The following is a 20,270-nucleotide window of genomic DNA, read 5'->3' as shown; positions in this document are numbered from 1 at the left end:
CCTTAATGTAGCCACTGTATCTAACAATAACCAAGCAACATCTCTATACCTCTTATTTCTACAACACTCTATAAAGGTATCAAAGACATTATCTCCCAGTGCCTGGCTTCATACAAGTGATGCTTTAGGAGAATCAAATGGTGATATTTTGACTATCTCTTTTGCCAACTCACTCCATGGATTGGGAGTGTCATTCTGATTATGGGAATCAGAGTCCTTAGTGCCTTTTAGTCCAGTCAGAGTAGAAAACCACTCACACACAAAAAATTAAGATTCTGTTTCTTACAAACTACTCCTGGTACCAAGATGTATTAGTTGCGGTTCTCTAGAGAAACAGAATCAAGAGGGAACACTTGCAAATATAAAATTCATAAAAGTGTCTCATGTGACCATGGGAATGCAGAGTCCAAGATGCTCAGGGCAGGCTGTGAAGCTGATGACTCTAAAAGAGGGTTGGATGAACTCCACAGAAGAGGCTCACCAGCCAAAATAGGAACAGCCTGTCTCTTCTGATTCCTCCTTAAAAGGCTTCCAGTGATCAGATTAAGCATTGCTCATTGCAGAAGACACTTCCTTTTGACTGATTATAAATGGAATCAGTTGTGGATGTAGCTGACATGATCATGATTTAATTCTATGAAATGTCTGCATTGCAACAGACAGGCCAGCACTTACCCAAGCAGACAAACAGGTACCGCCACTTGGCCAAGTTGACACATGAACCCAACCATGACAATATATCATAGAGTCCAGGGAATAGTTACTGCTCTTCATCCTTTAGACAGGATGTTCCTGATAAAAGATAGAACACAAAGGTCAGATTAATTTACTGAACTTCAGAAAGTTAAAAAACAGTATCTTGGACAAAACTTGGTCCTGTCTGCACATTTTTATAGACTCTTGGACCATTGCCAATGGTTTGGCCATCTTGTCTGGCCAATGGCACCAGTGACAATTCCTTCATGAGTATAAAGAAGTCTTGGAATCACGTGCTTCACAGACACCCAAAATATATATCAACATCATACATATATGTACACTTACTAAAGAAACAATATTCACTAAAAGGGGAGGGGAAAATGGGTGCTGATTTAATAAATTTGGACAACCCCCACCCCGAGGCCCTGTGCACACACCTAAGCAAATCCCACCCTCCCCAGACCCATGCACAGGAGCACTGGCACCCTGTACCACTATGGCCTTGCCCTTCCCCTTCATACACTGTGCACCTGTGCCATGCTAAACCTTGCCCCTGTGTACCAGTATCCAGATCTCACAAATGTGTACCCTCCCCACCCCATGCAACCAAACTCTGCCCTGTGATTCCTGCACTTCCTTCCTCCAAACCCTGCATCCCACACACCCATCAACCCCTACTTTGCACAATGCAACATATACCCTGCCCCTCAGGCTCCACACACCCATACCTGCACTCACTGAACTTGTGTCATGCACAGGGGTGCACTCATATCCTACTGCTCCCACTGCAACCATGTCTTGCTCACCCAATACCCTATGCATCGTGCCTCACCCCTCACCCCTTTTAACACTTGCAAGCGTGTAGTCACACCAACACTTCTGCATAACCCCTCACCCACACACCTATGCCATACCTTCCTACTCACTGTATTCTGGCCCACCATGTCCTGCTTACCCCACCACTCCCACAATCTGGCTCCTGTGATGCCCTACCTCTGCACACACTGTGCATTGCCTTAGTCTCATGAACCACACTCATGCCCCTGGTCCGCTGTGCAGCACCATGTGCCCCATCACCACATTTCTACGACCCACCATGTGCCCAGAATCCTGCTGTACCTATCCTGCATGCCACCACATACCCCCAACCTAACCCCATGCCCTATACCTCATCCTGTGCCCCATCCTACAACTCCCTTGCCTCAAAGCCTGCACCCCCACACCCTGTAACCTGTGGCACATCTTGTATAACAACCCATGCCCCTGTACCCTGATCTGTATACTATATAACTCTTAATTTGCCTCCATGCCATACCTATCTGGCAGGTCTTTCCAGATTGGCTGTGAATAGGAGAATCTGATATAACCTGTCCCACAGTCCTAGGTCATTTCAAGTGGGAACCTGGGGGCCACAAGCTTTACTAGGCCCACAAGCAGAAATTCCACTGAGGGGACCACTGCCCATCCCCCGCTCCATGGTTGGTGGCTTTCAGCATTCAACAGGACCAGCGGACCTGGCTAGAATTTCATGGGGTCTCCATATAGCTTATCTGGCTGTGGTTGGGAGAGTCACCCTGAGTGGAAGAGGTAGTTCAACAGTGCTATCTGCTGGGAATCAACAGAAAGGGCAATCTCTAAACTGTCTATCTGCCTAGCTTTAAACAGATCCTCAAGTAGAGTTATATTCCCTGCATGAAGCTTGGGCCTCCATATGACAGGGATTACTGACAAACTAATTACAAAAGGATACATTCAATGCAAGTCCAAGAAAATACAGAACCTTAGATAACTGAGAGAAACCAACTCAAAGGAACAAGTAACCCTCTCAAGATAAGTAAATCCCTTGAAGTCAACAGAAATTCACAAAACATATGAAGATGCAGGCAGGTAAACCCAACCAGATGACTAAATTAAAACCCCAAAGCGAGACTCTGATTTTGGAACAATTAATCCAAGATTTTCATACAATTCTCCTAAGGAATTCATTGGGTTGGCTAATGACATAAAAAAAATTCAAGAAAAAACTAGAAAAGCTTAATGAAGAATTTGAAAGAATAAGTAGAAAAATAGCAGATATCCCAGAAATGAAAGATACTGTTGAAAACATTAAAAATATCTGTGTGACCCCTAAGGCTCTGCGTAGGAGTTCTTTCAGTCTGAAAGTCAACATTGACACATGCAATATCTGTTAAATAAACACAAAAAAGTGAGAGCTGGATTTCTATTACAGATAAGAATGTAACTGATCATGTAGAGACTAAGTTAAATCAATATGGGGTAAGGAAGACATTGTCTCTATTTCAGAACTTCACCTACTGTATGAGACTGAGAGAAGAGAGGTGTGTTTTATCCAAACCCTATCTCCACTTGTCCGGATAGATCGCTTAAACAACCCAGACACCTGGGACACAGAATGGGAATGAGAGCTTCTAATTCTGTATAGCTTAATATAATGCCCAGAAACATCCTAGAATATGTTGAGCAGATAATTAAAAAGTATTGACGAAATCCTTGAGGGGTTAGAGAAAAAGAATATGGAACTATTAAGATGTAGACCAAAGAAAGCCCTGGCAATACTTCAAAGATTAGGAATTCCCAAGTCAAGAGCCCAAGCCCTTGGTTTTGAGGCTTGCTCATATAAAGCTTATTTATGCAGCGGAAAGCTAAATCTATCTATAGTTAGGTCTCAGATTTACTTCCTGAGGACCTATTTTGTTTCTCAGGTGTGGCCTCACTCTCTCTCTACCCCCAACTATGCATGGAAAATCATTACCCTCCCCCTCCACATGGGACAATTTATCCAGGGGTGAAAGTTTCCCTGGCAATGTGGGATTCCCAGGGAAGAGGCAGGCCCTTGCACTGTGGGACTAACAGTGCCTTCCTGAACAAAGAGGGAAAAGAAAATGCAACAAAATAAGATAGCAATAGCTGAGAAAATTCAAATTGAGTACTAGGTTATTATGGAGGCTTTTTTTGCAAGCTTCAGCTAGATACTGCTATTTACCACGGTTTGCCAAACCTAAGCAAAACCATTCCTGTCAACCCTAAAGAACACCCAGGAGTCTTTTTGAGATTGTACAAAGGGCTTATGTACTGTTGTTACTTTCTAGAAACCTACAGCCTCCACATGGCTTCCTAGGCCAGATAAAACCTGAAATGCGGAGGGGCCAGTGTCTCCAAGAACCTCATCTAGTTCCATACCTCTATCCCATATTATTGACAACCCATTCCAACCTGGAAAATTTAGAATGGGCATAGCCCAAATACCTCTAAAGATGAGGAGAGGGATCAAAGAAGATGGAACTCTAATAGAGGAGATAGAATTTAACAAATGAGGATGAACGCTGAATCATTATACTGCTGTTTCTTTTAGTCTCTAGTGTCTTGAAACAACTAGAAGGAAAAACCTAAAATGTTGGAACTATAACCCATACCAAACAAAATCTGTTCTATCACAATGTACTTTAAAATTTATTGTTTTTGTTCTACATATGCTATACTATTTCATGATAAAAATTGTTTAAAAATTGTTTAAAGTAAGGAAAATGATTGTCAACTCATAATCATTACAGTATTGTGGCAGTGTAAATGCAGAATACATTTTCTTTACAGAATGAAAACATGCAAAGAAATGGGTTTATAAACTAATACGTTAACAGCATATATGGTAGGGTTTTTAAAGAGTACTTAACATTGATATACAACAAATTATATATGACCAATAATATGTTTTCAAATTGTTTTCACAAATAAAGCTTAATTAAGTGAAGGTGTTTTATTTTCCCCCTCCAGGCTTGTGGTTTGATAAAAGCAACCATAGAATATAGAGCACCAAAAATAAGTAAAATTACAATTTTTCTGAATTAACAGTAGTTTTCATCCACCCAGTAATAACATTATGAGACACTTGCTCAGAATATTTGAAAATGAGATGCTTGGAAAATCTTGGAAGCATAGATATCCAAGAATAGGGCAACTCTTTGTATGATAACTACAGAGAATTATAGTAACAAAGAGCAGTATAATACAGTAACTGAACACGTGATTTGAAATCAAATAGGAAAGATGTATAATGAAATCTATTGCACTGTTTAGCCAGTGCATATTATTTTTAAAGCAATTTTGTACTGATTCATTTGGCCTTTCAGATACACTTTCAAAACAGTCTGTTAAAAAGTTCCTGAAAGAGGGAAGAGAGAAATGAGACGAATAAAGACTCAGTGGCTGAGAGATTTCAAACACTCCTGAGGTTATCCTGGAGGTTATTCTTACACATTATATAGATATCACCTTTTTAGTTTAAGTTGTATTAGAGAGGCTAGAGGGAAGTGCCTGAAACTGTAGAACTGTGTTCCCGTAGCCATGTTTCTTGAAGATGAATGTATAATCATATAGCTTTCACAATGTGACTGTGTGATTGAGAAAACCTTGTGCCTGATGCCCCTTTTATCTATAGTATGGATTATATGGTTTAAAAATAAATAAATAGTAGGGGGAACAAATGGTAAAACTAATTGAGTAGTTTGAAATACTGGTGATCAATGAAAGGGAGCCGTAATGGTTATAGAAAAAAATAGGGGGAACAAAGTTTAAAATATATTAGGAAAATGGAAATACTAGTAGTCAATGAGAGGGAGGGGTAAGGGGTATGATATGTATGAGTTTTTTCCTTTTTCTTTTTATTTCTTTTTCTGGAGTGATGCAAATGTTCTAAGAAATGATCATGGTGATGAATATACTACTATGTGATGATATCGTGAGCCATTGATTGTACACCATCTTTGCAATGCTTGTATGTTAAGAATGTTTGTGTGTGTATGTTTTTTGATTTGTCAATTAAAAAATAAATTAAAAATAAAATAAAATAAAAAACTTATGGTTTGGGATGACTTTTGATTTTCTTTCTAGATCTTATAAACTTATGGATACATCCATGATAAAATATACAAAGCAATACAGTGTACATTCTGCTGGTTGGGGGTGACAAATAATTCAAACTGGTAATTTCTGTTCTTACTTTTTAAATTTATGACTCATGCATTTAATATCTTAGGAAACCTGACTATCATCCTCACTTCCCTTGATTCCCAACTTAAACTACCCATGTAATTTTCTCTGAAAACATTTCCCTTTGAGATATCTCAGTGATATCAATTGTATTCTTAATTTCCCCAGGACAATACATTTACCTATAGTGGTTTTGAAGTTCAGTTATTTCCATACATTTTATTTGGGCAGCATAGTTTTTCTTATTAACAGCCATGCCCTATGACTACTATTGTATCCATCTGCAAACCCCTGCATTATACAACCATGATAAGCAGCAGAGTCTGCACCAAGTTGGACTTTCTTCCTTGATTGGCTCCAGTTCTGGAAGTCCTTCCAGGTGTCATCATAGATTTCTGTAATGACAACATCACTGATCATTTTGTATGTGCCTATGGCCCTGTCCTTCAGCTCTCTCACACAGACTCCAGGCACAGAGAAATATGTGACTATAGTTTAGCCTCAGTGATACTTCTGCAATCCTCATTCTAATGATTATTTCATATACCCTTATCATAAGGATGATTTAGAAGATTCCATCTGCATAGAAAAGGAAAAAGGCATTCTAATGCTATAAACCTTTTTTTGTATAACATGCTCCTGAATTTTACTCTTTTCAATAGGTTTTTCTATATCAGGAATTTCTTTGATTGAGACATCTCTTCACTCATAATTTCAACTCTCTGATTAATCTACATTTTACACATTTCAAAATTAAACTTAAATGCCTCTACTGTTTCATGTCTTCCTAACTTAGGAAAGTAAATTTAAGTGTCCAGAATTGCTTCTTATACATCACTTAACTCCAGTAAATAGAATGTTTGGCCTATTCTTAATTATTATAATTGACTATACTCTATTTGCCATTTCACCACATAGTGTCTAATTTATTCTTTATAAATTTTCCATGAGGTAGATATTTTAATCTCTGTATTTTATGCATGAAACAACTGATGTGGAGAAGAATTAAGGAATGTGTCCAATGTCAAAGATATACTAAGGTAAAGCATGTATTCAAATAAATATAATCTGAATGCAAAGCACATGTGGTTAATTATTCTGCCTTCTGCTAATAGATGCAATTTACTGACCACTGTATGATACATTTACATTTTTACAGTAACGTACTACCTTAGAAATTTTTCAGTATCAATATATAGTTTCTTTTTATGTCACCTGATTTATCTTGACAATAAGCCTGTGTTTAAATGCAAAATGATACCCATAGCATTCTCAGGGAATGAAGAGAGTATATTCTATATTTGAAATTCACTAAAGAACTTATTGTAGGTCTACAGTATCTTATAATTCCATCTATGCACTTTCTCTCATCAAATTGGGAAAGGAGAGAAAGAGGCTATGAAACTCCATGATGCCATTCATGATGTATTTCTCTGTATAAACAAGGGCCTTTTTTCACTTCTGAATTTTCTGGTTGTCTGCTTCTTTTCAAAAGTTTTAGACAACTATGGCAATGGTTTATTGGTGATTAGTGACTTGCTAGAAAAATATCACTAATGTTATTTGGCCTTTGAAAAGGACATCAAGGAACAAATAGACCTCTGTGGGTAAGGGATAGGTCCTTTTTTCCTACATACAGATAAAATAAGGTGTATACTAAGAAAGATGATAATAATTCTGAGATATTGTGCACTTTGTTTTGAACTTACCAGGTCTTCAGATGTAGAGGAACATCAATTATACATAGTCCACGCAGTTGATAAAGGAGAGCACAACTCCAGATCAGTAAGCTCTCTACTTTCAAATGGGCAATATCCTTCTGTAAACCATGGCTATTTAAAATTTTTAGTTGGAACCTGATGTATAGTCTTGAAAAATCTCCCTCAGGAACAATAGAGTTGTAGTTAGTTGCTCTTATGGGGTGAATGCTTTGTGCCATCTTCTTATAGTTCCAAAAATGTTACTTCCAAAGTCCAGGAAACAAAAAATAATTGCCATAACCAGTGCAGTGCAGCCAGTGCAGGTCAGTGTCTGGACTGAAGAGAGATGCTGGAATCGAGAAAGAAAGGCAAGAGGCAAAGATATAATTAAAACTGGGACGATGTGAGACTCTGAGCCCAGATGGAGACTCAAAAACCACAAGTGGTTCAGCATGGTTTATTTTGTAGGGCTAGGAGGTAAAGAAAGTAAAAAAATGTAACTCAAAATGGGGGAGGAGGAAGCACAAACCAAACCATCTGCTTCCTTGTGAATGGATGAGTCAAAAAGTTACACTTTCTCAAGGCCAGACTCAAGCAGCTTTGCAACACTTTAGACTTTTCGGGACATCAGGCACCTTTTCCCACAAAGACAGCTTTGCTATATCTCTGCAGCAAACATGTGACTTCTGTCTCATCTGAACCCAAAAAATAATATTTTAGATTCACCAATATACTCTTGGAATTCACTAATAATTTTGCCCACCAAATTTGAAATTCACAACCAACTGCCAAGGTAAATATTAACATTTATATTTTACATATGTTTAAATTGATACTCCAAAAGCAACTGGCTGTTGATGTCATGGTTTGCAAAACAAATATGGACTCTCAGATTTTAAAAGCCATGAATTCAAATAGTAGACGAGTGTGAAGTGGTAAAATTCTACAGCAAATTCCTAAATAATGTCTTTGTTTTGATAATAACCCTGTCAATATGTATCTTCTTCCCATCATATTCCTAGTTATTGTTATAATTCAAATTTTATTTTGCCTCATTTTCCCCACACTTAGAACCATCTTCCTTATGTATATTTCAAGAATGACACTTTTCTAATGTGAAATACTATGGTTCTTCAAATAAGGTGGTCAATCTGGACTGTCATTAAAATCATCTGCCACACTTTTCAAATTCTGGATTTGAGCCAGTTCATTTTCTTCCCAAAACTTTCCTTAACTCAGCCTTATGAACCCATTTTCTAAGTCAGCTAGTCTATTGCTTCAAAGTATTTCCAGTAGCACAGATTCTAAAAGGCAACTGAATAAAGATGTAATGTTTATAATGTGACTGTGATTGTGAAAAACTTGTGTCTGATGCTCCTAAAATCCAGGATATGGACAGATGAGCAAAAATATGGATAAAAAATAAATAAATAATGGAGGAATAAAGTGTAAATTTGGTAGATGAAAATACGGGTGGTCAATGAGAGGTAGGGGTAAGATTATGGTATTTAGTATTTTATTCTCTCTTTTTATTTATTTTTTCTAGAGTGATGCAAATGTATTAAAAAATGATCATGGCAGGCAGTGCAACAGTGGCTCAGTGGCAGAATTCTCTTCTGCCATGCTGGAGACCCAGGTTCGATTTTCCGGTGCCTGCCCATGCAAAAAAAAAAAAAAAAAATCATCGTGATGAATATATAACTATGTGCTGATACTTTGAGCCATTGATTATGTACCATGTATAGAATGTATGTGTGTGAAGATTTCTTAACAAAAATATATAAAAAGGAAAGTAACAACAGAAAAACTATTTGTTGAAGGCCATAACATTTTTCATTGACCAAAAATAAACAATGTATTCAAATCCAAAGCAATGGGTTTCCATTTATAATAAAGGCTTATGTGCAATGCATAACCTGCCAAATATATTTGTTGACATTTACCACTTGCCATGTGGCATAGTGATATCACTGATAAAAATCTCATCAAAAATCATGCCTGTCCCCAAAAGGTAATGTTTATTGTATTAAAATCTATGCATATTTCAATTCAAAATAATTAGAATTGAAATATCATTCCATTTCCCCTGAGTTTACCACATCTCTGAGCAGATATAAAAAGTACATTTTCAATAAAATGACTATGTTCCACAGAGAAGAGTGAATACCAGGCATCATCAATCAAGTTATAATCCATAAAATGAGTTTGCATAGGCATTATACTTTTATTAAATTTTAAATTATAAGATCATTAATTTTTTTAGTCCATGCTAAAACTTGCATATAAATTTCCTCAGTAAAATTTACTGATTTACAATCACCTAAAATGGTGGCAATCCATATATCTTTCAGTAGAGGAATAAATTACAAACAAACAAAAAATAAATCTGTGGAACAACAATGGAATACTATATAGTAATTAAAAATTTAAGCTCTTGGGTGGGCCACAGTGGTTCAGCAGGTAGAGTTCTCACCTGCCGTACTGGAGACCCAGTTTGATTCCCAGTGCCTACCCATGCAAAATAAACAAATAAAATAAGCTCTCATCCAACCACACTGTAGAGGAATCCTATATGCATATTTCTGGAGTCCTACTTACACTAACATCCTGGGAAATGCAAAATTATAAAGACATTAAAAAGACCAGCAGTAGTCAGTGGTTTGGGAAAAAGTAGTAACTGAATTGATGAAAAATGTTGTGTGTGATGCTGTATTTGTGAATACATGACATTATGTATCAGTCAAGATTCATAGAACTTTACCATACAAATGGTGACCTTTAATATAAACAAAATTTGAATGTCATTTAAATGATTGGGAGGTCAAAGTAGAATGCAGACTGTTAAAAAAAATCCTATAAATGTATTACTATACTGTAGTATAACCCAACTGAAAAGGATGGGGCAAAAAGTGGCTGACATAAATAATACTGGAGATGATTGTGGATTGTAAGAGCAAGGACAAAAAGAACATTACTGTAATACTGTACTCTAAGTGGTAAAGTTGATTCCCACCGAGTTATAGGATAGCATTTCTAAAACCACTGTCATGGTTAGGTTCATGTGTCAACTTTGCCAACTGGTGGTACCTGTTTGTCTGGTTGGGCAAGTGCTGGCCTGTCTGTTGCGATGACATTTCACAGAATTAAATCATGATCATGTCAGCTACATCTACAGCTGATTATATTTGTAATCAGCCAAAGGGAAGTGTCTTCTGCAATGAGTAATGCTTAATCTCATCACTGGTAGGTAGCCTTTTAACGAGGATTCAGAAGAGACAGGCTCTTCCTGTTTCGGCTGATGAGCCTCTCCTGTGGAGCTTGTCCAGACCATCCATCGGAATCGTTGGCTTTACAGCCTGCCCTGTGGATTTTGGGCTCTGCGTTCCCGCGGTCACGTGAGACACTTTTATAAATTTTATATTTGCAAGTGTTCCCTGTTGATTCTGTTTCTCTAGAGAACCCTAACTAATACAACCACTATCCATGCATGCTACAATAAGAAGAAAAAGAAAAGATGCTGGTTGGTGGAAGTCAGGTTCCTCACTCCTGGAATTGGAGGTTAGTGAACAAAATGTGGAGAAAGCTTAAAATGAACTAGGTGGAATGGAAGGAGAGTTAGAGACATCTTTTAATCTGGTTCAAGCTCCCTGTTTCTTCCTTGGCTGTAGTTACTTTGCTAACATGCCCTGTGCAAATGTGAGTAGATTAAGTATACTATTTCTTATCACTATTCCTATGAAATTTTTGTTTATTTCTAGCTTTCCCATTTTAGTCTTTCTTTCAGTTTTCAGCTCTCTGCTGAAATTATAAAACTGTGCATACTATCTACCTCCTCCACTAGTCTTTTACATATTAATCAAGGTTTTTTCAATTTAAATTTTCCTGCCTGATATGTTCAAAATGTTTTATCATACCAGATTCCAGTTCTGATGATTGCTTGGTTTATTTGGACTGGTATGTCTCTACTTTAATTATGTCTTATCAGTTCTTGTTGAAAGAATTTCAAATTGTTGAAGACAATTGACACTGAGCTAATTTTATTTTATTATGCTCAAGGTTGAAAATGCCTTTCCTTCTGGTAGGACTTTAGTGTAGATTTTTGCTTTAACCTCACCAGGTATTGTGTTGTGCTTCAATTTTGTTGTGAAAGGAGCCAAAATCCCTGTCTCTGAACCACTAAAAGTTTCACACTCTCCTGATTGCCCACATTCACCATTTAGCAATACATTAAAATCTCTGACTGAATTCTGAATCTTTTTACAGATTTATAAAGTATCGAAGGTGCTTTCTTTGCTACAGATAAGCAACAATGTGATTCCTGTGTCTCCCTGCTGGCACCTGTTTTCTTCTCAATTTAACTGTTAGTCATCTTCAATGCAATCTTAATGGCAGTATGCTTTTAAGAAAATCCATTAATGTGCAGTCTGTCCATTTTTTTTTAATTCTTGTATGAGAAAGAGAGTGATATGTCTCCCAGCTCTCTATTCCATAGACTTGAGGTTTTGGTTGCTATTCTTAGTCATCTCAGTATTCTCCCAAGGCTATCTAATTAGCAATATTTCATTTTAAGTGTGGTGTTCATTCCTTAGTGTTTTCTAGCTTTGGGGATTTTGTTTTCCTGTTCTTACCCTGGGAGAAAAATCCCCATACTTCTTCCTTCACATGAAATATATGTGCTTGAACTATTCAATAAAGCTTCGTCCCAGACAAATAAAACAATAATTCAAAGTATATTCTACATATAACCTTCTGTTTATTACAACAGTAATATATAGAGAACCAAACTAGTAAATTGTTTTATTAAATCTCACTATATATATATACCTGATTCCAATTCTTGATTGATATATTTATTTTCACCTATCAGTTATAAATTATCAGATTACCCCCTATATTTTGGTTACATAGATATGTATATATGATATATGTTATATAAATGTCTGAGCAAATTCATTACACTACATCCTGAAAATGGGGATGTTTGGCTTTAATTTGTATCTCATTTCAAACTATGACTATATTTAGAAATGGGAAAGAGGCATTTCAATCATTTCATCAATGGTTCGGTCCATAACAAATATAGTAAGAACATGATATATTTTTTCTTTTAAAAGTCATACAACATTTTCTTTGCATTTATGTTCAACACTACATTCTCAGATCCAAAAGCGCTGGCTTATACTGATAGTAAACATTTTTTCAATGAATAAATATATCACTCGGTTCTATGCTGAAGCTAAGTTAGAAGGCTCTCCCTGGATAAATACTGTGTTAGTGGAGGTTCACCTGTGCAGAGTGTGGATTTAGGATTTGTTGTTTTCATTAATATCAAATTGGGGTTAATCCTCTCATGCAATATTACATATGATGCTGGCTACCATATTTACTGTCATTTCGTTTAATATGTTTGTTTACATTTTATTAGGTGCCAAAAATTTCTGTTAGCATAAGTGACAGTAAGAAATTACTTAATTTTAAATCAGGTAAGGAATTGAGGGATTTAAATGTTTTGATTATTTTAATTATTTTTTAAATAAATGGAATTGTAAAACAATCCAACTTATTTACCCATTTTGTAGTACACATATGTTTAAACTTTGTAGGTTCATATTGTTTCTGCTTATCTTTAAATTCCTCTCCAGTGATTAATTACTATTATCTTCTTCCTTGTATAATAGGAAGTATATGATTTCCATAGCTATGATTTCCTTTCTTGAGCAGGGCCTTTACAGTCTCTTGCATAAAGAGAAAGGTAGACTTGGGCATTTAGAGGGTTCATGGCTACAATAAAAATGTGTAGAAATATAATCTCACAACTTTAATATGCTGCTTTCTTGTAGATTCCTTCAGAAGAGGGGGTTGTCTGTAGAAATAGCAATTCAGGAGCTTTTAATTAATTTTAAATTTATATATAATTGATTAATTATTCACCTGAACATACATAATAAAGTGTTTGTAAATGATGGGAAGTGTATACAAATTGAAGAAGAGAATAAAAATAGGGCCATCACTGAAAAGAATTTCAGAATAACTTTTGAAGAATGGAAAGATGAAGATGTGGATTCTGATCTACCTAGGTAGATGGAGCTGGAATATTTGGATTTAAAAAGGAACTTGTATAAAAATATCCTCTGAAGTCTCTAGCTCTAGAGTTATAAAATACTTCTGGAAAGAGTTTACAATGAAAAATTTCACCATCATGAAACTTGTGAAGAAGCAACACAGGGTTTCTAAAGGGCCTCAACTAATAAAGGAAAGTGGATTTTATTTAGAAAATAATTATTTAAAAGGAAGAAAATGAAAACAATTATCATCAGCACCAAGTGTATAAAATAATTACTCAAGAAATTGAGTATACCTGAAAATGGGAGAAAGCAGGTTGAATATTCACCATTCTCAGACCACAGATTCAGAGCCTAGGGTACTGTTTTATTTTGCTTTGTTCTTAGGAAAATAGAGAGCTGTATCTCTATCCTCATAACTTTCAATCTGTGAAATAGTACTGTGATGTTTTCATACATAATCATTTATATATGATATAGATATATACTGCCAACAGACACATATACCAGCCTTTTAGGAAAAATCTTTTAATTCTAATTTTTTTATTGAGTCCTTTAGTTCAGAGAATTGGATAATTTGTCAACTTTATACTGGAATATGTTGCAGAAAAAGTAATAACGGGAGTAGTATAGCACTGTGTACCCTACAATTGCATAACATTAAAAAGAATCAATTGTTATAAAGAGGAAAGGATGAAAAAGAGAAAGAAAGAATATGCAAAATGAAATGTATAAAAAAATTAAAATATAGCACCCAACTCACTAAATAAAATAGGAAGAGAAAAGAGAACAAGAAAAGAAAAAGAAGAAAAATCTATTTATGGAAAGTGCCAGATACAGAAATAGATTTCAGAGCTGGCTTGGTAAATTCAATAATGTGAAAAAAGAGATGAGGTTTTATTAAAAGGGAGATATAAAGCCAGTGAAAAGTACAAGCTGATAATGCCAATAATGAGAAGTAATAGGAAGCAAGATTATAAGGAAAGGCATAAAAGGACACTCAATATAATAAACATTTGCAAAAAAAAAAGAAGGTAAAATAGAATTACAAGTGAGATCTTTAAGAGTCTCCTAAATTTGATGTCGTAGCAAATTAAAGCAGTGGTAAGAGGACTAATATGAAAAGCTCTCTGAAAATTCAGGAAATACCAGAAGAAAATTTAAAGGTATGGAAACAATGGAGAGTCCAAAATGTTGAGGATGCCTATTATACCCGGGGGGAAAAATCCTGATAGAAAAGAAGAGCAAACACAGATAGCGAACTGGAAGAAAGAAAGGATTTTTAAAAGTAAGATATAATTGCAGACATTGATATGAAGTTGATAAATACATAGATACAGAGATAGATTTATTATATATAGAAATATCTCTGGTTAAACTATGAAAAACAACATGCATAACTTATTAAACGCAGCAATTAAATTAAATGAAATATTATCAGATTGAGTTGAAAAGTTAAGTAAAATGAAACATCTGTAACCTCATTTAAACACAAACAGCATTATCCTTGCAAATAGAACATGTGCCTTTTGTTTACCGTAAACAAACATGAGGGTATTCAGAACAACTTCTGACAAAGTATATTTAAAAGGGGTGATAAAACAAATACTAAAACAAATTACAAAGATATAATTGTAGGGTTGGAATTTATTATTGTCTATAATCGAGCAGTACTATGTACCAGACAGAGCACTAGGCTTTGTGAATAGAGGGGTGAACAAATTAAAGCCCCTATTTTCACAGACCTATATTCTAATATTTGAAACAGATAATTAATCCTAGAAAAATTGTTATTTTTATGTGCTATGAAGAAACGTTAATCATGGTAAAGGGAAATAGAATAAAGGAGTTGCTATAGAATGAAAGGGCACATGCAAAGAAACACACATGAAAGAAAATATGGCAACATATTATAAGATGAATAATAAAAGATTTACATATATTAAAATGTTTATTTCAAAAATCTCAGGCATAAGTATCATTTGTGTCCCCTAGAATTATACAGATATAATTTGTATTTTGAAGTATTTTAGGATAGTTGTTATTCATTCCCTCATTTTTCAGATCAAATACTCCCATTGATGTAAATAACAGCCATTATTACAGAGTTATTACCTGCATAGGATTTAAATTTTAAAATCTAGAAATTAATTTAAGATTCAGCCTTTACTTAATGTCTGACTGTGGCATAGTCTATCTATATATTTTAAATAGCTTCTGGTGTAAAGCACTCTTGCATAAATGAAAAGGGCTTTCATTTGATTTACAGCTGAATAGTAAGTTTGGAAAATTTTTAAGTCAAAACATGAATACCTTTATTGAAGGTCAATAATATATCCCTGGAAATATATGTTGCTAAAATATATACCTATTTCTAGAGATTAAAAAAATAGAGAGTTCAAACATTGTCTATTCCAGGCACATCTATATACAAAACACATGAAGATACTGTATTTCCAAAATGAATTCCTAGCTGAATATTTTGAGGTTGGACAAGATCGAAGAATTAAGTTAAAGAATTAAGTGATTCTAGCAGTGGATAAAGGAATATAACTAAGACTAAAAGACTGCTTCTGATCAATTTTAATCATAATCAACATGTAAAAATAAAATAATTGAATATGTTAAAAGGGTAGTTAACATTGTGGCACTTTTCAATAAGCTTTAGTGACATGCTTTTATAAAAGCCAAAGCTATTATTTTAAGGTAATAAAAACCTGATTTCTTATTATATTCTTCAGGGCTTGTTTCACTTGTTTATTTCTTAGAGTATATACTAATGGATTTAAGACAGGTACAATTGAGATGCTAAGTACTGCCACCGCCTTGTTGCCTTGTTTAAAGACACCCTTTCTCTGCAGAAGGTTTAATATACATAAAAATGCAGCTTCCATAATAGATAGAAAGGACAATCATGTGAGAGGAACAGGTAGGCAGATTCTTCTTCCTCTGCTGGACAGAAGGGATCTTCAGAACTGTTCTTATGATATTTGCATAGAAGAGTATCACCAGAGCCAATGTAAGCAGGAGTGTGACAATGGCTAAAATAAAACTTAACAATTCTACGACATGTGCATCTGTGCAGGAGAGCTTCAGGACAGGAGAATAGTCGCAGATAAAGTGGTCAATAATATTGGCATCACAGAATTCCAACCCCAGGCCCATGATAAGGCCAGGAGAGATGGTTAACAGCCCACTCAACCAAGAGCTGAGAACCAGCTGGGTGCAGACTCTGCTGCTCATAATGGTGGCGTAATGAAGGGGTTGGCAGATGGCCACATAGCGGTCATAGGACATGGCAGCCAACAGGAAAAACTCCGATGCTCCAAAGAAGATAAAAGAAAAATAATTGGGTTGCACAAGCATCATAGGAAATTGTTTTATCCATAGTCACAATGCTGACCAGGAATCTAGGGATGCAGGCAGATGTCAGTGAGATTTCTAATAAGGAGAAATTCCGAAGGAAGAAATACATGGGTGTTTTGAGGTGGGAATCCACCAGGGTGAGCAGGATGATTGTCAGATTTCCAGTGATACTCAATAAATATGTTAGAAATACAAAAAGGAAAATCGCAATTTGCCAATTGGGGTCATCTGTCAGTCCTAGTAAAGTGAATGTTGTCACCATTGTATGGTTCTTCATGGCTAAATTCCTTCTGAACTCAGCAGATCAGGGAAAAATAGATAATTATTTTTAAATTTAAAAGTCTTCACTGAGCATAGATTTGAGAGTGGTCTGAAAGAGCCAAGTAACACAATTTTGAAACATTTTTCTGTAAATTTATTCGTCTATGTTTTTTGTTTTTCCATTTATAAGACGTGGGAATATTCAGAAATATATGGGGGTCCAGTGCTCATCCTTCATCATCAGTGACACCTTTTTCAGATCTTTGTGCCCCTCTGTTTTTAGCCTTTTCACATAGGTGTCAGAATCACAGGCTTAATCCTCTTAATCTCATCTCGTTCCCTTTCTACTCATTTTCTGAATTTTCTTTTCATTTCTCATTTACTTTGCAACAGAATGAATTTAATATCTTCTTTTGTAAGTATCTTGAAGTTTCTCTGATATAAGTTTTGTTTAAAATTATGAGAGGTAATTAATGCAATTTTACTGAATCCTGAAGAAGTTATGTGATTTTTTTATGTTGGTTTGATTTATTCCTTTATTGTTAAAATAATCTCTTGCTCAATTTCTTTCAGCAAAGTATACATATACTACTAAATAGTAGACTTAAGGCAGCTAATCATGACTGAAATCTTTTTGTCAATTTTTAGAAATTTGGCCACATTCTGAGGATACTATTTCTGGATAGTCTTTGTGTTCCATATTCTCAATTTGAACTTTTTTTAGTGGAAAGAGGTTTTATGAATTTTAACACAATATGAATCAGAAGGCATGAGATTTGCCTTTATTTTTCTCAAATGCCCAATCTCTTTCAACATTATTATACCAATATAAGAAATACAATTTTATATCCAGTAACAAGCAAGCCTTCCCTTAATTTAATGGGATATGCACTAGTCACTACTTTTAATGTAAATTATTGGGGAATGTTTTTCGTGGTGTTAATTTAAGAGAGAAATTCATAAATCAGTCTTTTCAATATGCATATAAAATGTTCATCTTGGATTACACAAATATATTAATTAATTCTATTTCTGGATTTAATTATCTTTATCTCATGATCACATTTAAGGAATAGAAAGGATTACATTGCAACTACTTTGTTCCAAAACAACAAAATGCTGAAAATACTTACTTTCCATGATCTGCACATTGGGAACTTTTCCTTTGTATTATTAAACAAAATGTAAAAAGGAATGATATTTCCAATAAAATATTTATTTCTTTCTAATCTACAATTATTCTTTACTTCCAACTCTGAACTCCTCATTCACATTAAAATCCGGGAATATTTAATAAAAATTCAAACCCTAATGAATTTCCATCTCTAATTAGCATACATGGCATTTTCAAAATTGTTTTTCTGATTTCCCTACATATAAAACTGAATAGTTTCTGCATACACTATACTTGAAATCTAAAAATTTAATTTCTTGATCTATACTCAAAAAATAGATTGCTCTTTTAAGAAATTTGCCACTCAACTGAACATTTAATAGCTTTTTTATGATACAAAGTGTTTTTATTCTCTATAGCATGATAGATTTATCTTTGCTTGTTATTACAAACAGGATATTTATTGAGATCTGGTGTGTAGGACCTTGGGACTTGCAGAAAAAATACTAATTGGATATCATCATCATTAACTATTAAAAGAAAAATTAAGCTTCTCACTACAGCATCTATAGGGAAATATGAAATGTTGCCATCTATAGGGAAATATAAAATGTTGCCATTAAGATCGAATCTAATTCCTAGAGTGGAGAGATAAAGCTCGTTATAAACAATGTTAGGTTTATCAAAGTATGACAACCTAGAAAAATATATGTTTCCTTAAACAGAGAAAACTAGAGCTCTCATTTTCTATTCCAAACAGAGAATCAGAATAGAATGTTGATCTCTGACAAATGACAACATTGTTTATAGCCTTCAATTTACTGACTATTTACCAGGTCTTAAAATATGTTCCCTTGGGGTCAAACATATTTTTACTCACCCTCTTCATACAACCTCTTAGTGTCAAATATCCATTGTATACCAAAAGGGCAACCAGGAAAACAATATCATACTTGAGTTTTTAGACAGTATGTAAAAATAGAAATTTAATTAACTTAAAGCTATTTACAGAAAAAAGCATTGCAGAAAAAAACATATCCCCTAAATCATGGAGATGATCTGTTCTTCCACTTAAAATAATGCAAAATTGGAGGAAATGGAAGAAGAACAAATATTTTATATTTATTCTTTACTGCAGAAAACATAATTGAAATGTGTAAAGGGTGATGAAAAACTACTGTGAATTGGAACCAAAAAAAGTTAGAGATTTGCTGTAGAGAACAATGCCCATGTCTGATTAAAATATATCGATAGGCAAGCAGTTTTCTTTGGGGAAGATTACACATGTTTAAGAAAATATGTATAATTTATGCACTAAGCTAATGAGAAAACTGCTTTACTTTTATGCATTAATATATCCTCTTCATATGAGTTTTGAAATCAACAGATAAGGATGGCATGTATGTTACAGTTTGATAAGAGAAACAAAACCACTATGAATGATATAGAATAAAAGAATTTTTAAAGAAATAAAACTATCAAGTCATATATAGCCTTAAAAAAATCCAAAGGCTTTTGGTTTGATCACAGGGCAGTGCTTTGATCAGCTACTTCAGATCAACAGGACCAGCTCTGAGGGAGGCAATGTTCCAGTTCCCTTCAGGCAAATACAGGATAAAGGAACCATAAGGGTGACTATAAATATAAGAGATATTTATTATATATTTTTTGGTATGCTCCTGCACTTCTGATTTCCTATAGGTCTAAAATGCAAATCCATAAAAAATGATAATAAATCTATAGTTTTAGAAATAAAATGTGTAATGAGAAAATCTGTAGCAAGGACAACAAAAGGTAGGTGGACAAAGAGGTGTAAGTATAGTATATGCTACTGAAGTTAAGGTATCAAACAAATATGATTGTGATATATTTAGGATGTTAAATTTTAATCTAATAAGCAACTACAAAGAAAATATGCAAAAATTTGTACAAAAAGTACAAAAAGAAATGAGAAGGGCCACAAAATGGTAAAATACAAAAACCAAAATAAAATAAATATGAAGTAGGCATGGACAGAAGAATTGAGGGACAAAACAAATATAAAACAAGAACATGTAGCAA

At 34.6% G+C, this 20,270-nt stretch overlaps 1 long non-coding RNA gene and 1 pseudogene across 3 annotated transcripts in view; both read right to left on the bottom strand.

Annotated features, from left to right (window-relative positions):
* The window catches only part of LOC143690040 (uncharacterized), a 30,239-nt gene extending 22,394 nt beyond the window's left edge, over positions 1 to 7,845 (bottom strand). For 2 of the 3 annotated variants that reach the window (XR_013178989.1, XR_013178990.1), the window contains exons 1-2: positions 7,416 to 7,845; positions 676 to 792 (exon numbers count right to left, since the gene is read on the bottom strand). This is a non-coding gene — a long non-coding RNA (uncharacterized LOC143690040). Of the gene's footprint in view, positions 1 to 675; positions 793 to 5,888; positions 6,102 to 7,415 lie in introns of all 3 variants that reach the window. The other variant, XR_013178991.1, reaches the window with a different exon arrangement.
* An 8,319-nt stretch (positions 7,846 to 16,164) lies between these two features.
* Positions 16,165 to 17,111, bottom strand: LOC143690037 (olfactory receptor 6C76-like; annotated as a pseudogene).
* Positions 17,112 to 20,270: the final 3,159 nt, after the last annotated feature.

Source organism: Tamandua tetradactyla, chromosome 7 (genome assembly GCF_023851605.1).
Source record: "Tamandua tetradactyla isolate mTamTet1 chromosome 7, mTamTet1.pri, whole genome shotgun sequence".
NCBI classification, from domain to species: Eukaryota; Metazoa; Chordata; class Mammalia; order Pilosa; family Myrmecophagidae; genus Tamandua; species Tamandua tetradactyla.
The sequence above is the reverse complement of the archived record's forward strand: the minus strand, read 5'-3'. Positions and strand labels throughout refer to the sequence as shown.